General features: G+C 42.4%; 1 long non-coding RNA gene across 1 annotated transcript; it reads left to right on the top strand.

Moving 5' to 3' along the window:
- Positions 1-1,463: 1,463 nt before the first annotated feature.
- Positions 1,464-7,365, top strand: LOC122179263. The gene is made up of 3 exons (XR_006178617.1): positions 1,464-1,491; positions 5,382-5,465; positions 6,194-7,365. It is a non-coding gene; the product is annotated as an uncharacterized LOC122179263 (long non-coding RNA).
- Positions 7,366-8,910: the final 1,545 nt, after the last annotated feature.

Here is an 8,910-nt window from a genome sequence, read left to right as displayed (position 1 = left end):
AAGCAGGATAAACAAGCAAATTGATCAAGGTCTCCTGGAAGCAGAACTATCTGATTCTCATGCAAAGCAGTAAGGTGAAACTGATCAACTGCCCTTCTGAGGAGGTTTACAGTTTGCTGTTTTGCAGAGCTACCATGGTCTGCAAGTACAAAGGCAGAAATGCGCCAGGCAGAAAAGGCAGCCAACTTCTACCTTCAGCATAGGTTCAGGAGAAGAGTTGGGAGAGTTATGGGGATCAGGGAGGGACGGAAAAGTACTTAAGAGAAACTGTCATCCCATTTGTCTTATGCTGTGACCGTGGAAACTACATTTTGCATACTGCTTCTAGTGGGAGAAAGAAAAAAGTCCTGAGAATGTCTTCTATTCCTTAGCTTAGTAAAACACACACAAGACCTTAACCTATAAATGTTCCATGCTCCTGTGTGCATTGGACTTCAAACCTTTTGATGGATGAATAAGACATGAAAATCATCCAGATGAATAAAAGTCCATTTCTTTCCCATATTATCATGCTAGTAAATACCACTGATTCTTATCTGCATCTTTGGCACCTAAATTATACATATATATATATATATACATAAAATAAAATAGCTCACACAGAAGTAGAGACATCTATGGCCTCTTTTGCTACCACTCCACAGCTAGTAAGAATCTAGAATCTTTAGAAATAATAATCATAAATCATAAGCCACAACTTGTGACTCAACGTAACTCTAGCTGTGGTCAAGGCAAAAAAGGGATGCAGCAGGCTGAAAGGAAGCAGCGCACATGTGTACACAAGAGCTGCTAAAATAAATTACTAGAATACTTCCAAATGCACACTGAGGCTGGATGGCACTGGCAGCTCTCTGAGTGAACCAGAGGCATAAGAGCTGGAAGTAGTCTCACTGCAGAGGACAGCACTATGTATGGTTTATTCTGATCTTGGACAGAGATACCATTGGAAAGACTGGTCCTTGCCCTTCTGTGGCACAGTGCTCCTGCTGCATGCTTTGTACTGCTCCTAGGTTTTTGCCTTTGTACAATTAAGCATGTAAGGGCATGGATCTTCTGGAAAATGAATGCAGTAACAAAACAGCTACTTTGTTCATTCACCTTGCAAGACCTGAAAATCCAAATGTTGGCTGAAAGAAGGTCATGAGTGTAGGGGTGGTAAGTGAAAACAGACTGTCCCTCATGACAATTAGACTGGCTTCAGTGAATTAAGAAACCATCCTCCACAATGCATGGAGAAGGCTCGTCTGCTCCTGGGGATAATATCTCTCAGAGAGACTTGCAATACTATTGAAAACTGGAAATTTGAAAAGGATATTGAATACCTGGCAGGAAGGTGGGGCCAACCTAGGGGAGCTCAGCTGCATGCAGTGCACCTGAGTGACTGGAAAGGGAGGAGCCTGGATCCACCCCTTCCCAGACCTCATTTAAGGGTTGGCAGTGGAACTGAGAGAGTTTCCTTAGAAGTCTTTGTGTGCTTGAGGCCTTTCAAGGGTAAGTAGTCTCTTCTTTATCTCTGTACTCCCTGCTGTCATGTTTGAGCAGTTCCTCACTTGCTGTAGTCTGGGATTGTGCTGCTCTGCTGTCATTATTGTGCATTCTATTGTGTTATAGGCCTTAAAGAAAGGGGGGGAAAAAAAAAGTACTGAATTTTCCAGTTCTTCCCTTCTAATGTTCTGTACGATTTTAATATGACATAGCTGTAATGATATTGGTTGGAAAAGATCTCCCAATCTTAATAACCTGAGTTGATTGAAGAATCAGTATCTTTAAGTAGATCAGTAGCTTCTGGTTTCTTATTACTGTGTGGGTTTCTTCCATCCCTCTTATCAAACAGTAGTCAGAGTGTTCAGAGATGCTCATCTTTGAACCAGTGTGTTCACTGCTGGATGAAAGAAAGGAAAAATATGTGGGATACTGACATGAAGGGTTCACTATTCAGATTGTTGTTGTTTCTCTAAGATTTACTGTAATGTCCTGAACCATTATACAAATCAGTGGAAAGACCAAGAACAGAGTCAGTGAGAAGGCAAAAATGCCTTGCCATACCTTGGTCAGAGCTTTACTACTCTGAAGACTGCAGTGATAGTGGAGATGGGCTTTCTTTCCTAAAATTCATGTGAAACTGTCAACTTCAGGAAAGATGTTTCCTAATGTTACTCAGGTTTCTTTTGCACTGCTTTGCCTGCCCTGTCAGGTAAGGGGTTGGGAAAAAGTTATGACACTGTCAGTCAAATTATATTGCTGTACTGCTTACAGCACATCCCTTGTAACTTCCCTTAGCAAAGAAATGGAAATGAGTAAATCTCTTCTCAATTGCCAAAAAGATATTCAGTTTGCTGGAACTGGTGAGATAAGTCTAGGGCATCCTGCAGTTTGTCCCAGCCAAAAGAAAGATTAACCTGCTTTTGTATGGTGGAAAGACTGCTGTCTGCTGTTACATGATCTAGAGTCAGACAAGATCAAAAATACAGGCAACAGTAAGCTGAAAGGCACTGGCGCAAGGCTGAAGGGCACAGTAGGTGACCAAAAGCATGCATCCTGAATGCCCAGGCAGTGTTCTGGCAAGTTATTTTCATCTTTTATTTTTTTTCAGTACTCTTGAAGAGATTCGTAATAAAATGAAAATGAGATTGGGAGAGGAGGAAGGAAGGGAAGTCATTTAAAAGTAAAAATCTTTTGTTAGGGCATTCGGACACAGCTGAGTTATCCAAGCCTTCTGCACCCTAAGGATTTAATCCTGTTATACTTAGCATTTGCGAAGCAGATCGTATGTACCATCTCATTTTGCACTGGGAAAGGAAGCAAGGATTTTAGGATGTTCTTCATTACTGAAACAAACATTACAAATAGCTCTAGGTTTCTGGTGCTGGCCATGTAGAGACCATTATAACCATGTCAGATGGGGCAAGGGAGTTGGTGTAGGGGCTGACAACAGAGGGAGTGACTCACAGTAATTGTATGCAAAAATGCCATATCACAGCAACAAAATCAGATGAGTAATCTGGTAGCTAGCCTTCAGGGAGCTGCCTGGCTGATCTCAGAGATCTAACTGCAGCAAAATGTCAATGTTTTCATACCTCTGACATTTCTTTAGCTTCAAGAGGCAATAGTGAATCCTCCTTGTCTACTTAATAAGAGATGACTATATCAGGAAAAGCAGGTAACTTCTTATCTTAAGAGATAATACTGAAAATAATCTTTTCTTATTGAATTTAAGAGTAACCAGCATAGAAACCTGGCTAATTAACTAAAGCCATCAAGCAATCCTTGAATAGATTTAGTTTCAAGTGAGAGTGAAATAGATTTAATGCCTAGGACTCATCCAAGCAGCTCCGGCAGATCCTGCCTTTTCTGCATCTCCAGAAAGGTTACGTTCAAGGAAAAGTTGTCTGTAATGCACAAAGCAGAATGAGGCAGCACTCAGGGCTTAGTAAGCTTACGACATCTCACAAGAGCGTGTAGGCCAGGTGACTGCTGCCATAAGCTGGCACAGCTCTGTTCTGCTCACAGCCTCATTTCCCTTCTAGGAAATGAGGCAAATAGAGACTGGTGAAAATAAATGTGTCATGACATTTCTGAAGGGCAAAATGAGGAGACTGAGCTGCTTTGAAGTTACTTTCAGTTTTATAGGTAACGATAATGATGCAGGTGTTCCTTCCTTTTAAAAAAAGGCAGATGCTCCTCTGCACACAGATGTACCAGTAGGACTATAAATATACATCATTTTCAGACATCTCCAGGGAGCAGCCTAACTCTTGTAAGAGCTCCAGCAGGCAGCAACCTCAGTATACAGCAGAGGCTGACACTGGAGATTTTCCTGCTCAGCCAGGACAACTGTCCTTTAATCAGCACAAATTTAGTATGGCTACCAAAAGACAGCAATATTTGTTGCTTGAAGAAAAGCACTGTGGGACTGAGGGGAGTATGGAAGAACCTGGGCATATCGGTGGTTGTATGGGACCATTCCACTTCGTCAAGAAGTGCTTGGTTATTCTGCTGCTGCTTTGTTGAGGTAATGGGATATTTGATCACTTTGGCCATTATGAGAGGACAAGATGACCCTTGCCACTGCCCTGCTCAAGACATAATGAAGAACATGAGACACTTCCAAATCTGTTTCTGGGTTTCTGCAGTCTGACAAAAGACACTTTGCCAAAGGTGACCAACCAAGTCCCAGGGCCAAAGCAACGTTGCTGAGTCAGCACATGGCTGTATTATAACTGAAAGGTAGCACTTGATGTATCTGAGGTATTAGCACATGTGCCTGCATCTGTCAGTTTAGTCAGCATTGGCTGGGCAAGGATGATTGAATCAGAGGAGAAATTAGCAAAACTTCTGAGAAATGCAAAGAAATAGGAGCTTGATGAGCAAATGACTCCATAACCCCTTCAGGTCTAGTAACAACAACAATATCTATCCTTGGCAACTCCACAGCTGTCCCACAGAACTGCTTCATGGTCTGAGAGAAATGCTGCTTCACGCTGGCAAAACTCTGTCAGATGGTGATATTTTCTTTGCCTGGGGTTAGGTTTCTTAGCTGGCAGACTGCACCATGTGGGAGGATCAGGCGGGCTTCACGCCTGTCCCATATGCTGCTCTTCCTCTGTAATGACACAGGTTTGCAAGTCTGGTTGAAACTATGTGAACAGCAAAACAGCAACCCTTATCCTGCTGAGAAGTATTTATTTTCAGGTAGATGCCATGCTTATTTGTGAAGTTTTCCTGGTACTGCCAATCTTCAAGGCCTTCTCTGGTCCTGTTTGTTTTCCTCTTGCTCTCTCTATATGTCTACATTGCCCTTGCAACACAAGTCCATCCAGACTTTAGGCACCTCTTCATTTTATGCACCCCACTTTGAAGTGCATTGTCTTCTTCAGCTCCTTTTGAGACCCCAGGAAATTTCAGAGAATAAATATTTGCCTGTCTTCTTATTGCTCACAGTCAGAAATTCAAATATTTGGGAAGCCAAGAGAGTGTGTTTCTACAAAGGTAGAAATAGAAGTGCGCAGTTCACTCCAAATGAAAACGTGAGCAGCAAAATAGGCTAAATTAATCTTTTTCTCAAAGATAGCTTTTAATGAGGCAGGAGTTCTCTGCAAGTTGAAATGTTTTTGCTGTTCTTCTAAAAAATTCAAATAGAAGAATAAATTACATTTTGTATCACTTTCTCTTTAATGTGATTGAATGGGGATGTTTTTAATTAAGACAAATCTCTATGTTGATAGTCTTGATTAAAGGGGCTTTTAAATAGTTTATCTGCCTGGCTACTTTCCTTCCTAAAGCTCTGAAGAGGAAGATATCTTTCATGTTGAATTTAAATGCTTATTATCCCTTTGAACTCTGCCAGTACACTTATTTGAAATATTATTCTTCCCTTCTAGCCTGTGGTGTCAGCTCACCAAGAGGATTTAGTAATGCTACTCTCTGGGGAACACTGCTGGCTTAGCTGAGCCCTGAACAAACAGGTGGGGGTAATATTTCAAAGACTGCTGTGATCTGCTGTCTCATTTCTGTACCAGCCCTGTAATAGGGACTCATGACATCTGTATGGTTCTAGCACCAGAAACAATGGAGCTTTGGTTTTGTCTGTGGGCCTTGTGTTACAATAATGCTAATAGCTTATAAGTAGTGATCTTTGCTCAAGGCATTCCCACTGCGGTTAGCAGGGAGCAGGAGTAATCTGGGGGGAAGGGAGATGGGATGGGCAGGTTCACAGAAAATCACTTTAGATGTGGTACAAATCAATAGAAATGTTTCTTACAAAGCCTCCCAGTATTTTTTTTCTAATGATGGATATCACAAGTGTTTTCTGAGCAACTGGAGTCCTCTTCAGTGTACAGACCAGTGCACAAGTGCACTCGTGTTCTTTCCTTTCTACTCATCTGCAACACATTCCAGGCATCTGCCAATTTCAAGTATGGCAAGAAGCTCACCTGAAGGTTACACAGCTGGGCATGCATGAACTGCAGGCACCTGCATCTACTAGGAAACCAGCATGCTTGCTCACTTGTGCCAGAGAAAGAAATGAATCCAGTCAGTGCTTATGAATGATGCAGTCCTCTGTGGCTGAAACATTGCCCTCCCATCCAACAGCGGAAACTGTTGGGGCAGATGCATAAACAGGAGCTGTCATGAATAAATGGGAATTCTTATTCAGAAGGGCATGAAGCTAAAGTTTCATTTCCTTCTGCAGCACACCTGGGGTCAGAAGCAAGCAGCAGGTGAGCTGCTGGTTGTTGAAGCTATGCACAGTGAGGGGAAGAACTTCTGCCTCCAGTAATCCCAGTAACAAGAAGAGGGTGGGCCTGTGAGGGAGTCTCAGCCAATTCTGAAGAGCAGTTTTGATTTAAGAAGGGCTTACAGGAGCACCAGGCTCTGCTCAGGCCTTCTTCTAGCCTCCTATGAAACCTCCCAGCATGGGGAAGACTGGAAGGGGAGAAGCATGAGGAAATCATGTCTGATGGCAGAGGACAACAGTGAAGGAAAGGGGGGAAATGATGTGAAGGTCAACTGTTCAAACAAAAGAACAAGGAAGCACTGTGAATGTTTGGTCTTGTAATTCTGCCTTGTGCCTTATTAAGCCAGCGGTCATTGACTTAGCCTGTATTGTCCCTGTGTCTCTTGGGCCTGTGGCCAGTTGTATCACTAAATGTTTCATTTGCGACCTTTGAATAGTATTTATTTTCAAAATGAAGTAGGATGGTAGTCTGTATGGGGAAAAAAACAACATCACAGTGCTGTGGAAGTGCTCCCCCATGTCCCTGAAGCTGAAATATCAACACTGCATCCCAAGCCTACACAGGTCTCCTGTAAAATGCTACTGGGTCCCTCCATTAGCACAATTAGAACTATAAAGTAGAATTATCTTCTATTAAGAAGTCGGCCTTTGTTTAGCCATAGTTCTGAAGATCTTTGTGTGTCAAGTTTTTCAAAATGGTTAAATATGCTTTTGACAGTTGCCCCAAAAGTAGAACTCCAAAAAAAAAAAAAAAAAGACAAGATAAAAATAAACACCGATCAACTCTTTCATTTATTGCAAGCTGTCAAAGGGGACAGGTTCAGTGGAAAAATGAATGTGTGACTGTGTCATTAGAAGTTGAGTCACCATACACGCGCAGGTAGCTGGGCGGAGTGGCTGGAATGACTGTTGCTAACCTCAGCTTCAGCATGGCTTGGCTGTCAGGAAAAAGTTTCTCAGAAGCAGGAGTTTCTTGTTTTCTGAAACCTCTTTCCAAACTGGCAATGAAAAGCCAGAATTCTCTGAATAAAGAGAAGTGAAGTATCAAAACTCAATTTTCTGGTGATAAGTCTTTGGATAAGAGCAACCTGTATGTACGTATATGAATATAACAGTCTTTTGCTGTAAGTTTGAGGAAAAAGTTAAGATCAAACAAAAACTCTGGTTCCCTGAAGAGAATTTTCAAAAGACACACTTTTCTTGACATTTGCTAGAAAATACTGTCGATATTGGTACTTTCCTACAAATACAGGTTTTTATAAGTTTGAGGTTTCTTTCATGCTGTGTGGTTGGGCACTGGAGCAGGTTCCCCAGAACACATGCCATGGCACTAAGCTTGCTGGAGTTCAAGAAACATCTGGATAATGCTCTCAGACATATGGTCTGATTTTTTTTTTTTTTTTTGTGTTGTCCTGTGTGGAGCCAGGAGTTGTACTTGATGATCCTTGTGCATCCCTTCCAACTCAGGACATTCTGTGATTTGCTATGGATGGAGAAAGTTGTGCTGCTTTGCAAGCGTGACTGCCACATCTCTCTTGCTCCATTCTAGAGGGAATATAATGGCGTCTGCTCCTTACCTAACACCGTGTTGCTTGCATTCTGCACAGTTTAAGTCATTGCACCTCCTCAGCCTGTCATGCACTGTTCTCTTGGGATTTTTTTTCTTCAGCATGTGGCTGGCACTCGAAAGGACTAATGGCATGCACAAACTCATCTCTCCTGGGGATGTCTAGAAGAAAACTGAGATGGCAGATTTACAGTGTCTACAGATGGCGTCAGCAGCAGACACCAGCTCCTCTGCTTTTTCTGTTTAGTTTCAGGTTTCCGCCTTTCTGCAATAGGTGGAAGGACTTTGTCCCAGCAATACCTGGGGTCAGGGAGGCTGCAGGGTGCTGGCAAGAGAATGCTGCTTCTACCAGTGAGAAGTACTGAGCAAACCTAAGCCTTTTTGCCACCTGCTGCTCCATTTAGTGGGGTGCTGGCATATGCAAATATTTTCAAGGGCATTGGGAGAGCTAAGCACACATGCAGGGAAACAGAATGGCAGAGCGGAAGAATTTTTTTTTTCTCTGAGTACCAGATTGACGTCTGGATTTTTTCCCACTGTTTCCCTTTCCCGCTGATGAACTCTGGTTTCAGTAAATGCTGTAAAGATTATTTTCCTGTCTTAAATCAGCATAGCAACAGCATCAGAACAAAACTCAAAGCATCAAGTTAGCAACATACTGAAAGGGCTTCAGAATTCATCATATGCTGTCATTTATTTGAAGTATAAGGGAGGGAGTTCTGCATGGAGTGCACCTTAGGCTGTTGGCAACCTTTGCTCTGTGCACATGTTGGCTGGCAAATGAAGACAAGTCAGTTAAATACCCATTCTTTAATTAGGTTTATCCCTGTAAGCAAGAAAAACATTGAAGTAACCTGAGGATATGTTACATAGCTGCAAAATAGAAACATGAAGACATAAGTTTATTATTTCACTACAAGAAAGGCACTGAGGTCCTGGAGCGTGTGCAGGGAAGGGCAGTGACACTGTGAAGAGTCTGGAAAACAAGTTTTATGGTGAGAGGCTGAGGGACTGGGATTGTTCAGTCAAGAGAAGAGGAGGCTCAGGGAGACATTACTGATCTCTACAGCGACCACAGACAGGAGGTTGTAGTGAGATGAGATTG

The sequence above is a fragment of the Lagopus leucura genome, unplaced genomic scaffold (assembly GCF_019238085.1).
Source record: "Lagopus leucura isolate 7727_CA_CO unplaced genomic scaffold, USGS_WTPT01 Super-Scaffold_100002, whole genome shotgun sequence".
In the NCBI taxonomy this organism is placed as follows: domain Eukaryota; kingdom Metazoa; phylum Chordata; class Aves; order Galliformes; family Phasianidae; genus Lagopus; species Lagopus leucura.
Note: the sequence above shows the minus strand (reverse complement) of the source record. Positions and strands in the feature narration are given on the sequence as shown.